Raw genomic sequence first — 16,958 nt, forward strand, 5'->3', positions numbered from 1 at the left:
GCCAGAATGCCGATGTTAAACTGCATCAAAATAGACCTCGGTAGAAATTAAAGAATTGAATGCCGTAGTCTTTTGTTGAAACATATTTACGGAATGGAGAAGGCCTGTGGTTGGCTATTCGCATCAGTCATATATTTTTCGAAATTGAGTTAACATTAAATTTCTCACCTTGAATGGTCATCACATCGTTTTATAAAGAAAGGATATCAGTCCAGCCTCTCCTTTACTGTGACATTCTGGTTGGAATATTAGCGTTTTGTAAAGGAAGGGCATCGGTCCGTACTGAAGCCCTACTTTAATGAAATACCCATAGAGGCGCTAGGTGCTTTTCGATTAACAGCGCACTACTCTCTTGTTTTTATGCGTTGTTTTGAGGTCATTTGACTGTGTGGCTGCAACATTATTGTATGCTGAAATATGTTACTATTTTTCGTTATTCAGAACCTATAAAACTGTATGTTTTATCATTAATTGATGGCTTGGGTATAAACACTTCCAGACTATGTAGCTCCAGTCAAGTGCCATCATTTTTGCCAATAAACTCTGCGTACCCATCAGGAAAGATGCCTATTAAGAAGAAGAAAATTGATGATCTGAAGAAACTTGTTGAGTATACACCCGATGAGTATCAGGAGTACTTCACGGAGCTGAATTCTTGGCCTACTGTGAGAGGAGGAGATGACAATGAAGATGATTATTAGAGGAGGACACGGAAGATTTCGTCTCATTTCAGTAACTGTTCTTCATCCTGAGGCTAAGAACTTTCTTAGATTATAATATTCCAATATTTTTCTGTGAACAAAAAAAGACTATGGAAACTTCGAGTGGTTAGATAAAGCTACTCAGTTGTAAACCTCTTTTATAAAAAAGGTCATTAGTCCGCAAGATTTAAAAAATCTGTATAATTCAACTACTGATGATAAATTCCTGAAATATGTTCACAGGAATCCTAATATGCATTCTCTATTTGATGGTAACAATTTTTACATTTCTATTATGATAGTAAAAGTTGCAAACCTCGTTTATAAAGAAAGGTCATCAGTCCACAAGATTTTAAAAAATCTGTATAATTCAACTACTGATGATACATTCATGAAATATGTTCAGGGGAATCCTAATATGCATTCTCTATTTGATAGTAATTTTTACATTTTTATTATGTAGTAAAATGTCCAGATAGTTTTTCTTGATTTCCCAACAATGGGCTGAAGCCCTTTCTTTATGAACCTATTCACATATGATGTGAGCATTCTCTTTTTGTTGTTGTGGATTGATTTGTTAGGTACCAGATGTGCTGGGGATTTAATAAATGGAAACCTTAGCCATCAGCCACCTTAGCTTAAGTGTGTTTTGATCATCAGCCACATTTACTCAGATTTATTTTAGGCCATCAGCCTCAGTGACATTAGATAAAGGACTCACCCACATTAGCTTATTTTCTTTGGTCCACACTGAATTGTGCAAATTAAGTTTAATAAAGATACATATCCTTCCATGACCTCGTCGCGGGTTATGCCAACTCAAGTAAGGATCGATGACGTACAAATCGTGCGTGGTCTACATAGATTGGGTGACATTAATTATTAGAATCGAGAACTCGTGTCACGTGTACTGGATCATTACAAGTCATTGTGGCATCACATGTAGACTTATATGGAAGTCGATTATAGGGATTTCCAGGAACTTATCTGTAATTAATTCAGAGAGTGGTTTCTCAAATTAAATGCCCTTCAGGCAGACAAATTACGAATGCTGTCAAAGCCATTTCATCGAACATTTATGTTGAAAAATACTTTTGTCAATGCCATCAAGTTTGTTGGACATACAGAAATTTTATTTAAAGGAAGTCCATTATGTTTGTTGATAAATAAATTTTGAATCAAGGGTAGCCAATATTACAATCCAGTTATTCACTAGGAATTAGATAGTAGATTACTTGAACCCTGCCCAATACCATCAGCAAGTGACTAAAGATCCGACAACTTCCCTGAAGAAAGAAACTCATGCCGATGTTGATAGGTAAGGAAAGTAGGCATCCTTCAGGGGCAGTCAAGGTTTCAAAACAAACATCTTAACTTATACGTACCAGTGCGGAGAAGAGGAGCTAGGTGCGTCCCACAGCGGGCCAATCAGAGGCCGCAAAGCGGGTCACGTGTTGCTGACGTCATAGCGCGGAAAATTTGAATATTGGCTGGATATTTGAATTTTGGCAGGATATTTGAATTTTGGCGCGAAATTTGAATTTGTAAACAAAGCCACGTGCTTTTTGACAGCTGTGAAGCGGCCATCCTTAAACAACAGAGCATCGCTAACCTCAGTGCTGCCATCTTGACGGCACTAAACCGCATAGTTGCCACCTTAGGCATGTGGTGGCGGACAATTTGAAAAATTCCACGTACTCTTGTTTGTAAACAATGCCACGTGCTTTTGACAGCTGTCAGCAGCCATCTTTAAACAAGAACGCATCACTAATCTCAGTGCTGCCATCTTTACGACACTAAACCTCATATTTACTACCTTTGGCATGTGGTGGCGGGCAATTTGAAATTCCACGTGCTTTTTTGACAGTTGTCAGCAACTATCTTTAATCAACAGAGCATCGTGCTGCCATCCTTACGGCACTAAAGCTCTCGCCTACTACCTTAGGCACGTGGTGGCGGGAAATTTGAAATTCCACGTGCTCTTGTTTGTAAACAAAGCCACGTGCTTTTTGACAGCTGACAGCCGCCATCTTTAATCAACAGTGCACCGTGCTGTCACCTTTACGGCACTAAACCTCATCCTTATGCATGTGGTGGCGGGCAATTTGAAATTCCACGTGCTTTTTTGACAGCTGTCAGCTGCCATCTTTAAACAACAGAGCATCGCCAACCTCAGAGCTGCTAGCTTTACAGCACTGACCCTCATGGTTGCTACCTTAGGCATGTAGTGGCGGGCAACTTGAAAAATTCCACGTGCTTTTTCACAGCTGTCATCCGATATCATTAACTACATGCACATGGCTTACTGCTATCTTAACGGAAGTACACTTTATAGCGCGGGACTTAACCACGCCACAAGCAAGCAGCCCTTCCTACGATCATACTTATAAAGCAAGCTGCCCTTCTCAACATACTTACCGAGCTGCCCTTCTCAAAATACTAATCTCTTAGTCTTTTAAAACAAGATGCTGTTAGATATGCCGGCTGTGGGCGATTGCACAAGATGGCGGCTATACACAGGCTATCATGGAGAAAGCTAGCTTAGAGGCTACTGTACAAGATGGCAGCTATACATAAGCAGTTATAACTTCCTCGTCCTTCTCCTCCTCCTCCTCTTCCTCTGTCAAGGCATAGCGTTATATCTCTATCGAACAAGTTTAAAGATGCATTACTATAACGACGCGAAGGCAAGAGTGTGCACGTGCTATTATTCTGTTTTTAAACTTGATCGTTATTAAGGTTACTTACTGACTGAAAGTTTTTAATCTTCGAGATACAGTGATAGAGAGTAGAGTAGAGGGCAAACATGACGAGAACATTAAAAGTTGATGTTCAAGGCTTCAAAGTAAACGGCAACAAATTTGTCTTTAAAGAGGTGGCTTTGTTAGATTGCAGTGTGTTGTGGGCACCAAAACTTGTTAGTTTAGTATTTAGTCCACCTTTCCCTTACTGTTTGCAAACAGATGAAGAAAAAAAGCAGAATCAATGGATCGAAAAAATTTAGGTTTGCAGTGGGAAGAAAAAGGAATAACTTATCGTTTTCTTTCTTTAATGATGAACGCACATTTGTCAAGAGCAGATCTTATTTTAAGGGGTTGTGAAAAGAAGGAATGGTTGCGTGAGTATCTACCATCATTGTGTGAAATTATCGACATACATGAATTAGGGTGTCCATCATTTTAAACTCTTCCGAAGGAGCACCGTGGAGAAACAAGTAAACAGTCTTTACAACATGTGTGCATGCTCTTTGATTGGTTGTGTTGCAGTGCATGCCGGGAGGTGAACAACATATGTAAACTGCAGTGTCGAAATAACGTTAGTGTGAAAGAAACATTTGTTGAGGAAAGACATCATGTCATTTCTAACTGATACTAAGAGTAACGCAGTTGAAAAGGCAATCGTAAAGTTTTATGCATGCAAAAAAAGAAACTAAACACTTTTACTGAAGAAAAGTTAAATGCATTACCAAAAGCATTTTTGGTTAATGCAGCTGCGAATGCTGTAAAGAAGATTTGAGTGGACTCAAGATCCTATTTTGACAGCTTCAAGCGTGTAGTTTACATAATGAACAAGTGAGTTTAGGTAGGAGACCTTCTGCGAGACAGTGTCGTACATGTCAACTGATTAAACTGTATCACGGGCCTAAAACTAACGAGTTGTCATCGCTTATAAACACTTATCATGTATGCGAAGAGAATAAACAAGAAAAGGGTGAAGAAACATGCTGGGAGGCAGGTGAGGAAGCATGCTAGGCATGGGCTTATCAATAAAGCGATTGGCCATCTTCCCTTCGAGCTTCATCTTCCTAGTTACGAGTACTACGGACCTGCAACACGACTTGACATTCGCTTGGCACGTGGTGTTCCTGGTATTAATATATTAGATGCTGCCTGCAAAGAGCATGACCTTGCTTATCGACAAAACAATCCTAGACTAAAACTAAGCTGATGAAAATCTGCTTCGTAAAGCTATGCTGCGTGTGTCGTCACCTAGTGCTTCAGTTGCTGAGAAGATAGTAGCACTTGTTGTTGTCGGTGCCATAAAAGGAAAACTGTTACCAGGTAGTGGCAAAGGCAGTAAAATAAAGAAGGGATAAAACAGATTTACTTGAAAAATTGTATATATTCTAAAATAAATATGAATTGTAAAACATATTACAGATGTTTTTTAACATTAATCCTACAGCATGTCCTAGAAATAATTTTGACTTAGAAGAAAGGTGAAGTAGAGGATTGAGAATTAAAACACACACAAGATTTACAGTACATCCTCTTTATTATTCCACGAATGAAAGCTGTTATTAAAACCAAGCCATTTAACACACAGTTTATTCCCACGACGTCGAATAACACGTTCAAGTAAATAGTGAGCAGGATATTTTGTTTTCTGCAGTTCTTCGATTTAGAATCTTCCTTCAATGGGCTGTCCTTTGAGATCGCGAAGTAAATACGTAATTGGATTAGTAAGCTTAACACTCCTAATTTGAAAAATGTCAGTGCTCCAGTTGGGAGTGTATCCGTTTGCAAAGATAGACTTGTGTTTCTGATGCGAACAAGATCACCTTCTTTAAAGCGATAGCAGCGTGGATCAGCTGTTTTAATCACAAGATGAATAGCATCCAGGAGAGATGTATTCCTTGCAACAAGACGTGGCTTTGTTCCGATAGTGCGATGAAGTGTATGGTTGTAGGTAGATACAAGTCTAGGTATTAGATCAACCCAACGATATCAACCTTTTGCTGTAAATTCTCGCCACATCATTGTTTTCAGTGTACGATTAAAGCGTTCTACAACACTTGCCTTGAGAGTGGTGAACGTAGGGTAGTGCTGAATGCCAAGTAACTTGAGGTAAGAAGAAAAATCCTTGCTGTAAAACTCTTTACCATGATCGGCTTGAAGAAGACTTGGGCTGCGTTTCGAATATTCAACGATACGTTTAAATGCGTCTTTAACTTGAGCTGCTGTCTTAGAACGCACAGGTTGTGCAAAAGCGAACTTCGAGTACAAGTCGATAACAGTAAGTAGATACTTATACCCCTTATTGCTAGAGGCATATGGAATCATTTCTACTAAGTCTGCTTCCCAGAGATCATCTTTTCCTCGTGTAATAACGCGTCTGCGACAGTAGGTGCGACGTGCTAGTTTATGTAACTCAAGTGCGATGTTTACCTTTACAAGTGAGATCTTCTCTTGACGAGCCACTACAAAATAATACAGGCATGTTGTAATTCTCTCCCTATTTCCAGAATTTGTGATTCGTGACTTGTGTGACCAGCATCTTGCGATGCTCTTAGAAGTTGTAATCGTTCAACGAGTAAGTTTGGGTCATTCCAATATATCACGTCTACATACGGCAACAAAGGCTTTTAGATAACATCAAGACCACGTGCAGTCGGGAACAGCTTAGGAATAAACTCACGATACTTGTAACTCTTATTTGCATTTACAGCTTCTGTTCTCTTGTAATTACGTCGTGTTGCGTCAGTAGCAAAAAGTATTACTTTATATTTTTTAAGATCATCTTGTAAAATTATATCCTTGTCAGGTATTCGTGAGAAAAGAAGTTCTAAGAATCCTTTCGTAGGTTTATAAGTAAGACCTTTTACAATACGTTTGTTGCTATTAATCTTAACATTTGAATTTCCTATCCAGAAACAGTCGTCTTCGTAGCGAATACCGTAAGTAATGTCAGTTTGTCCTGTAAAGAGTTTTTCTATATATGGTGCAAAGTGAGATCCATAGGTATCTTGAATAAAAGTTCTAAACTGATTACGATACTCTGGCGTGATCATTACCTCGGACAAAGTTGGTAGATCCTAAGTCGATGTAGTAGGTGTTTCAGCAATAACATCTGTTTTTAAAAACTCAACACGCTTAGATGGTGAAGTATCGTTAAATTTTTCTACCTCATCCTCTTCTTGATCTATATCTTGCTACTCCTCTTCCTCATCTTGCTTCCCTTGTTTATGCTCTTCTTCTTCTTTCTTCTCTTTATCATATGATGTTCGCATAGAAGAAAAACTTGAAGTAGACTGCGGCAATGAAGTAGAATTAAAAATTTCTTTGAATGGTGTACTAAATTGTGTTTTTAAAATAAATCCGTGTCTGCTTGAATACGTTTAAGCTCTTTAAATTTACGTCGAATAATATTTCGTGCATGGATGATATATTTTGTAATCTCTTTGCTAGATGTTAACATGATGATGGTTTTCGATGAAGTAGTCACTGTAATTCTGTGGTAAAGCATATAAAATGATCGAAACCCATGCGATATCGTCCATGCTGAACATCACTTTCTTTATAAATAACTAAGAAGCTGTAACGATGTGATGACCAACATGTAGCACACATACGTTTAATGTCATTGAATGTCATAACAGAGTTAACATGATCGTCATACGCATGTTGCGCTCATCTTGCCGAAAAAGCACAATAACATTTGCGTTGTCGCGTATCAACTGCTTAGGCACACGAGAATAGGTTTGGCATAAATAGATGCAATCAATACATATATATGTCGTCCCATACTAAAGAATGCACGAATAACGTTTTGCTGTTCTGTTGCGACATCGTCAAAGATCATAAGAGAATTAGGAAGCACATCGTCCTGTGATGGTACTTGCTCATGCAACTTAAATTCAAAATATTTTATTCCATCCTTAACCAGATTGTGCATTACAGTTTGTAGAATAGTATATAGCGGTTGATAGAGTGACTTTGCGAAAACGTAAATATGCTCGAAGCGTATACCATTTAAAGAAGTAATGAATGTAAGTAAAATATTTGTTTTCTCGCATTCCGATGGGCCTGATATAATATATCGAACAGTAAAAGGAAACAACATTCCATGACTTTTTTGTAGTTGTACTAGAACTAGGTAAGAAATGTGGCACAAAGTCACTAACAGGTAGTGTGTCTTGCTGCTTTATAATCTTCATGATAACTGAATCATAAAGTAGGCAATAGTAATATATATATATATATATTAAACGAAACAAGAGGTAACGGTTAGTTTGTTATTTGCTCTTGACGAGTAAAGTCGTGTACAGAATGGTGAAACAACGGTATCCAAACGACATGAAGAAGAAGAAAACTGTCGGATGGAATGATGTTATAAAGGCTGCACAAAAATCTATTCGAGTGGAATACAATCCGCGTGTAGGTATTACTAAGGCACTACGCGCAGCAAGAGCGAGAATTTCTCCAAAGTGCAGAGCAATGTTTAGTAAACTTACACGAATTATTCCTGTACCAAAAAGAGGAGGATTTCTTCCTGCGCTGTTTGCTGGCCTAACAGCTTTAGGGTAATTGCTGGGTGGTGCTAGTGCTGAAGCAAAAACTGTTAAGGCTGTAGAAGAAGCGAAACAAGAGTTGAAAGAGGGTGAACATCGTAATAAGACGATAGAGGCAATTGCATTGCGAGGTAAAGGTGTACACATGAAGCTAGCACCATACCAAAAAGGGCTTGGCATCTACATTTCTCCAAAAAACGTTTACTGAATACACTGCCACATCGAGCTCTGACGCATGAAGAAGTGTTTACGTTTGCTAAACAACTAGTAGTTAGTTATTTTCGAGGTGTGTATATGCGCGATCAACTACCAGCGTGCCCATGTGAACGTGAAAGTGCCGTAATTAACTTAGACAACAGTCGCGGACATGGAACTCATTACGTTGCTTATGTAAAACGTAAACCTAAAGCATAGTATTTCGATAGCTGTGCAGACTTAACTCCTCCCTTTGAGCTCGTATGTTATTTCGGAAACAGTACAGACATTGTTCGCAATAAAAACCGTGTGCAAAAATCCAATACACGCATGTGCGGACGATTATGTCTTCTATCAGACCCAGACAGTAGAAAAACAGCATTAATGTGCACATGATGACTAACAGTGAACGAACGTTTGCTGGACGTAGAGAAGGACCAGAAACAACCGTCCATTTTAATCCACCGATCGAACTTAGCTCTCAGCTACATAGTTTCAATTTTTTTCAATTTCAGTCACTACTGATCAGCATTATTGAACATTCCCCTTGGTAAGTTATTCCAATCCCTAACTCCCCTTCCTATAAACGAATATTTGCCCCAATTTGTCCTCTTGAATTCCAACTTTTTATTCATATTTTGATCTTTCCTACTTTTAAAGACAACTCTCAAACTTATTCGTCTACTGATGTCCTCCCACGCCATCCCTCCACTGACAGCTCGAAACATACCACTTAATCGAGCAGCTCGTCTCCTTTCTCCCAAATCTTCCCAGCCCAAACTTTGCAACATTTTTTTAACGCTACTTTTTGTCTGAAAGCACCCAGAACAAATCGAGCTGCTTTTCTTTGGATTTTTTCCAGTTCTTGAATCAAGTAATCCTGGTGAGGGTCTCGTACACTGGAACCATACTCTAGTTGGGGTCTTACCAGAGATTTATATGCCTTCTCCTTTTCATCATTACCACAACCCCTAAATACTCTCATAACCATGTGCAAAGATCTGTACCCTTTATTAACAATCATATTTATGTGATTACCCCAATGAAGGTCTTTTCTTATATTAACACCCATGTACTTACAATGATCCCCAAAAGGAACTTTAACCCCATCAACGCAGTAATTAAAACTCAGAGGAATTTTCCTATTTATGAAACTCACAACCTGATTTTTAACCCCGTTTATCACCGTACCATTGCCCACCCTCCATCTCACAACACTATCGAGGTCACCCTGCAGCCGCTCACAATCTTGTAACTTATTTATTACTCTGTACAGAATAACATCATCTGCAAACAGCCTTATCACTGATTCCACTTCTTTACACATATCATTGATATATATAAGAAAACATAAAGGTCCATTAATACTGCCTTGAGGAATAACCCATTTAATTATTACAGGGTCAGATAAAGCTTCGCCTTCTCTAATTCTCTGAGTTCTATTTTCTAGAAGTATAGCCACCCATTCAGTCACTCTTTTTTCTAGTCCAATTGCACTCATTTTTGCCAGTAGTCTTCCATGATCTACCCTATCAAATGCCTTACATAGGTCGATCGCAATACAGACCATTTGGCCTCCTGAATCCAGGATATCTGCTATATCTTGCTGAAATCCTACAAGCTGAGCTTCAGTGGAATAACCTTTTCTAAACCGAAACTGCCTTCTATCAAACCAGTTATTAATTTCGCAAACATGTCTAATATAATCAGAAAGAATGCTTTCCCAAAGCTTACATACAATGCATGTCAAATTGACTGACCTGTAATTTTCATCTTTATGTCTATCACCCTTTCCTTTATACACAAGGTCTACTATAACAACTCTCCATTAATAATCTCCAAACAATAATCTAATAAATATTTCAGATATGATACTATATCCCAACCCAATGCCTTTAGTACATCCCCAGAAATCTTATCAATTCCAGCTGCTTTTCTAGTTTTCAACTTTCGTATCTTACTGTAAATGTCACTGTCATCATAGGTAAATTTTAATACTTCTTTAGTGTTACTTGCATCCCCTATCTGGACATTATCCTTGTAACAAACAATCTTTACATACTGCCTTTTGAAGATCCTCGCATACATACTCCCCTTGTTCATTAATGATTCCTGAAACCTTTGAACCTGTTTCCGCCTTAAAGTACCTATACATACCCTTCCACTTTTCACTAAAATTTGTATGACCACCAATTACGCTTGCCATCATTTTATCCTTAGCTGACTTCTTTGCTATATTCAATTTCCTAGTAAGTTACTTCAATTTCTCCTTACTTCCATTACCATTTCTAACTCTATTTCTTTTCAGTCTGCACCTCCTTCTTAGTCTCTTTACTTCTCTGTTATCATATAGTGGATTCTTATCATTTCTTACCACCTTTAAAGGAACAAACCTATTTTTCACATTCGTCAACAATTGCTTTAAACCCATCCCAGAATCTGTTAACATTTGATTTACCATTTTCCAGCGATCATAGTTACTTTCTAAAAACTCCCTCATGCCTGTTTTATCAGCCATATTTATCAGCCATATAGTCCTGGACTAGTATCGCTTGAAAAATACAATAAAATATATAATGTGCGTGACGGTGTAAACAAGGTATATTACGATGAGTATGTGCTAACGCTAACCTCAGGCAGTTATTCAGTAGACGATATTAATGACTATATTGAAAGTATGTTAATTTATCAGTATGGAGAAGAGAGTTTTAGTAATCATAATTACAATTTCTCAATTACTGTAAGCAACATTACACATAAATTGTTATTGAATCATCATTTAGGATTGACTTCAAATCACAACCTGATTCGTTTGGACCATTACTTGGATTTTCATCAAGGGAGCTCCTACCGAACGTACGTTACGTGTCTGATCAACCTATAACACTCTTCGATGATTATTATGTGAACATTACCTGTAATATTATTACAGACTTGAATAGTAATCTACAAATTTCGCACGTCCTGCACGACTTTATTATTACAGAAGAACGCGGATATACTATTCGTGAGAAACCAGCAGTAGTGTTTTATCATCCTGTGTGTGTAAAACATAGTAGTAACATCACTCTTAAGCTTGTAAATAAACATAATCAGCTTATTCATTTAGATCCGCACGCGTACGTAGCTTACAAACTTCATCTCAAACCAGTCTGAAAAACTTCTATAAAACACGGTGTACATTCCGAAGACATACTGCATGTTTGCGATGACTCATCGAGTTAACAGATAACCATAAGCAGATACTCCAAGATTTAGGTTATACGCTACAACAACAAAATGGAGGAATGCAGTAGAAACTCTTGAAGGTGTAGAGCGAAGTGAGCTTCAGTCTAATCAACCTTTTATGTATGGATTAAATAACAATGATGACATTCACTTTATTATTTATCAGCAAGATGTATACACCTTACCACACGAAAGCTACATCTATATTGAAGGACGGCTAGATAATTCAGATGGAAGTGGACCAAGTACATCACAACTAAACCGCCATGCTCTAGCTTTTCTCTCTTCTGAAGCGCGATATGAAGTAAATAATGTAGAAATAGATAGAACGAAGAAAGTTGGTATTACAAGTGCAATGAAACTTTACCCTTCTTTTTGTGATGAAGAAAGTAATCTTTTGCGGATGGCAGGATGGTGTCCAAAAGCTACTAACAACTGGATGATTAATGAGGATGGAACTTTTACAGGTATGTTATCACTGAAACATATTTTTGGCTTCGCGGAAGACTTTACACGTATTATAATAAACGCAAAACAAGAGATTATTCTCATCCGTGATCGAAGTGATTACAGTTCTCTTAAAGCAGCAGAAACACCAGTAGACACGAAAATTACACTTCATCCTATATCGTGGAGGATACCACATATAGCCTTATCTGACCGTGAAAAACTTCGATTGCTGAAGATTGTAGAAAATGATACGCCATTACCTATACGTTTTCGAAGTTGGAAACTGCATCAATATCCTGTGTTATCACCTACAAACAAGCATAGCTGGGCTGTTAAAACGTCACATTTCACTGAGAAGTCAGTGTACATTATTTTTGGTTTTCAAACCAATCGTAAATTCAATCATGAAAAAATAACTCACTGTTTGATCACTGTAAATTAAGACATGTTAGACTATATCTCAACGGAAATACGTATCCCTACGAAAACATAGACATTAACTTTGAAAAAAATAAATTTGGGATGCTCTATGACATGTTTTGTAAATTCCAATCATACTGTTATCAGAAAGAAGATCGTCCGTTATTTTCGCTTCAAGAATTTAAAAATAAAGTAGCGATTGTAGTTATAGACTGCTCTTATCATGAAGAATCTACAAAAGAATCACCTGTTGATATTCGTTAAGAATTTGAAACATCTGAAAACATTTCTTCTTATTATCGATATGAGTGATGTTACTTACCATCCGCTAGTAAATATTGTTACCAGACTATAAATAAGGATAGCCCTTTATCATCAACATTAGTGTGTGCTTCGACATCGTACGCTATGGAACAGAAAGAGTACAATAAACAAAACTGTGAATCTTGCATCCGGGAGATAGTAGGTTCGAATCCCACTATCGGCAGCCCTGAAAATGGTTTTCCGTGGTTTCCCATTTTCACACCAGGCAAATGCTGGGGCTGTACCTTAATTAAGGCCACGGCCACTTCCTTCCAACTCCCAAGCCTTTCCTATCCCATCGTCGCCATAAGACCTATCTGTGTCGGTGCGACGTAAAGCCCCTAGCAAAAAAAAAAAAAACTGTGAATGTGCATGCTGTTCGCATGCTCATACGCAATATCTTATTTATTTCACACGAGTAAGTGAGGCTATTTAGATGTTCTATAAACATAGAACCTTATATGAAATGCCAAAACATCTCATTCAATATTTACCGCCAGGATTTTTATCTAGTAGGCTGCCCCTTACGTACACGATATTTGGGACATCCTTCCTCTTCACAGTAAGATGTCAATCGATGTAGCTATATGCAGAACCTGTCAACGTCATTACTAGCATCGGGGGGTTAAAGGTGATGATGATTGGGATGGAACAATTCCGAGGATTAAACACTGTACACAGCGTATGGATGAACGTTTTACAGTACCTCATGACGATGATTCAGAAAAGGAATAAACCACATTAATAACAACAAGGTAAGAACTGCATTACCTTCTTTGTAAAGCATAACATACCTTGTATTATATATTTCTAAACTTTAATGTTGCAGGAGACAATTCAATTTCGGAAGCATGCTACCTCTTCGCAGAACGTTGCTGAGAAGCATAGGAACCTTGTGAGCAGAAAAACGAACACTATCGTAGTGCAATGTAAATAAATTTTTCATTGCATTCAAAATGTAGTACTTATTGCATTCCCTTGCCTCCTTACACCTACTCATTCTACCTATAAAGGCTTGAGAAAACGAACAAGTCTAAACATACACAACTATGATAATGTCATCGCTGCAGGTTAAAAACAGAATAATAGCACGTGCACACTCTTGCCTTCGTGTTGTTTAAACTTGTTCGATAGAGATATAACGCTATGCCTTGACAGAGGAAGAGGAGGAGAAGGAGGAGGAAGTTATAACAGTCTGTGTATAGCTGCCAAGTAATGCAGTAGCATCTAAGCTAGCTTTCTTCATAAGAGCCTGTGTATAGCCGCCATCTTGTGCAGTAGCCTCTAAGCTAGCTTTCTCCATAATAGCCTGTGTATAGCCGCCATTTTGTGCAATCCCCCACAGCCAGCATCTCTAACAGCCTCTTGATTTTAAAACTAAGAGAATAGTATGTTGAGAAGGGCAGCTCGGTAAGTATGTTGAGAAGGGCAGCTTGCTTTATAACTACGATCGGAGGAAGGCCTGCTTGCTTGCGGCGTGGCTAAATCCCGCACTATAAGGTTTACTTCCGTTCAGATAGCAGTAAGCCATGTACATATAGTTAAAGATATCGGATGACAGCTGTCAAAAAGCACGTGGAAATTTTCAAATTGCCCACCACTACATGCCTAAGGTAGCAACCATGGGGTTTAGTGCTGTAATGAATGCAGCACTTAGGTTGGCGACGATCTGTTGTTTAAAGATGGCAGCTGCCAGCTGTCAAAAAGCACGTGAAATTTCAAATTGCCCGCCACCACTTGCCTAAGGATGAGGTTTAGTGCCGTAAAGATGGCAGCATGGTGCTCTGTTGATTAACGATGGAAGTTGTCAGCTGTCAAAAAGCACGTGGCTTTGTTTACAAACAAGAGCACGTGGAATTTCTAATTTCCCGCCGCCACGTGCCTAAGGTAGTAGCCGTGAGGTTTAGTGCCGGAAAGATGGCAGCACGATGCTCTGTTGATTAAATATGGTCGCTGACAACTGTCAAAAAGGCACGTGGAACTTCAAATTGCCCGCCACCACATGCCAAAGGTAGTAGCTATGAGGTTTAGTGTCGTAAAGATGGCAACACTGCGGTTAGTGATGCGTTCTTGTTCAAAGATGGTTGCTGACAGCTGTCAAAAGCACGTGGCTTTGTTTACAAACAAGAGCACGTGGATTTTTTCAAACTGCCCGCCACCACATTCCAAAGGTGGCACCCATGAAGTTTAGTGCCGTTAAGATGGCAGCACTGAGGTTAGCGTTGCGTTCTTGTTTAAAGATGGCTGCTGGCAGCTGTCAAAAGTACGTGGCTTTGTTTACAAACAAGAGCATGTGGAATTTTTCAAATTGCCCGCCACCACATGCCAAAGATGGCACCCATGATGTTTAGTGCCGTTAAGATGGCAGCACTGAAGTTAGCGATGCGTTCTTGTTTAAAGATGGCTGCTGATAGCTGTCAAAAGCACGTGGCATTGTTTACAAACAAGAGCACGTGGAAGTTTTCAAATTGCCCGCCACCACGTGCCTAAGGTTGCAACTATGAGGTTTATTGCCGTCAAGATGGCAGCACTGAGGTTAGCGATGCTCTTTTGTTTAAAGATGGTCGCTTGACAGCTGTTAAAAAGCACGTGGCTGTCAAAAAAGCTCATGGCTTTGTTTACAATTTCAAATTTCGCGCGAAAATACATATCTCCCGCCAAAATTCCAATTTCCCGCCAAAATTCAAATTTCTCGCTAAAATTCAAATTTTCCGCGCTATGACGTCTGCATCTCGTGACCCGCTCCACGGCCTCTGATTGGTCCGCTGTGGGACGCACCTATCTCTTCTACTGTGCGGTTCAAGTGAAGGCAATCTGAGCGTAGATCCTATCTCCTACTAACCCATTATGATCTACGAATCTCACTCCTAATTTCCCACATACCCATTCCATATTCTTATTTGAATCCCCAATTTCCCTCCAGTCAGTATCCCTCCTACAGAGTATCCCGCTGATTACAGTCTCTTCTTAATTAAACTTCCTCCGTGCTGCTGTAACCAAATCCCACATATCCCCAACTATGTTCGTATATATTGCTTCTTGTCTTACGTTATTGGAGCCAACGTGGAAGATTACCATCTTCTCCTTATCCTTGTCCATCCCTTCTATTTCACTCAACATCCGTCTTAACCTCATTCCTGGATAATATTCTACCCTGGTTGCCTTTTCTCCACAGAGTTCCTCAACATGCCTGATAATTGAGCCCCCATGACCAGCACCTCAACCCCACCATCCCCATTTGATTCCCACTTCTCCTCGTCTCCCTCAACTTCCCTGACGCCTACAGAATCCACGTCCTCCTCCCATTTATCTCTCTCACTACCCTGTTCCACCTCCCTCTTCCTAAACTCAATGTCGTATATGGAAATCCAAACAGCCAGGAAAGTTGTTGTTACGGCGGTTTTTCAAATGTCACTGGGATGAATCGGGATCTGTTGTTAGGCCTTGACATCATCAAGGTACTAAACGTGGTAAACCCAGCGATGTTATCACAAAAATCGCCTATTATGTTTGATTCCTGATTATGTCAACGCCCGGTAATGGCCACTTGGACGCCATGAGTTGCGTAGCTTAGGCGCTAGGTGCAAGGGTGAGGTACAAGGACTATTAGAAAATCTCACTGTGTCACATTTTACCATGTCCTCAAATTCTTTCATTGCTATCAGTAATTTCTGAGGTTTCTAATATAATGCACAGTAGGCCTTTTGTATTTAATATGGCGTTGGATTCCAGGCGGTCGAGTAATGGACTGAAAGTCATCGAGCAACTTTGTAAAATACGAGTCGGTGGATACTGCAGCAGTCTTCGCGCAGGCTTATTTGATTGAGGCTACAGTTGTCTCAACATATAGGCCGGTGGTACCATCGAGGAGGCATCTGTTAAGGCAAACGGAAAGTAAATTATAATAAGCCAGAAAATCTGAACCAATGATGGCTCTACTAATATCTGCAATGACAAAGTACCAGTGAAAATTGAGACGTAATCCTAGGTTGAGATTCATAGGAAGGCTACCATTTGCAGCGCTCACAGCATACACGGAAGGCTTGCAAGTGCTTCCCAAAAGCTTACGTGGGAAACAGCAAGAGGTCAGATCCGGGATCAAACAGAAGATTGGTTTGAGTTTTCTGATTGAAACTAAACAGATTGTGACCCGACGTAGAACGGACAGTTGCCGTCTTCACTGGCTGTTCATTCCGTTGATCGCCTTCCAGGATCAAAGAAACATTTCACGGCCTTATTTTGGAACTGTCTGTGGTACTAACAAATTCGGCCCCGTGGCGTAAGGGAACGGTCTCGGCTGTTAGATCTCTTCCTACTGTGACACCAACATCGGGAATGGTTACGGGCAAGGGCATCGTTTTTACGCGTCA

The sequence above is a fragment of the Anabrus simplex genome, chromosome 2, assembly GCF_040414725.1.
Source record: "Anabrus simplex isolate iqAnaSimp1 chromosome 2, ASM4041472v1, whole genome shotgun sequence".
Taxonomy (NCBI): domain Eukaryota; kingdom Metazoa; phylum Arthropoda; class Insecta; order Orthoptera; family Tettigoniidae; genus Anabrus; species Anabrus simplex.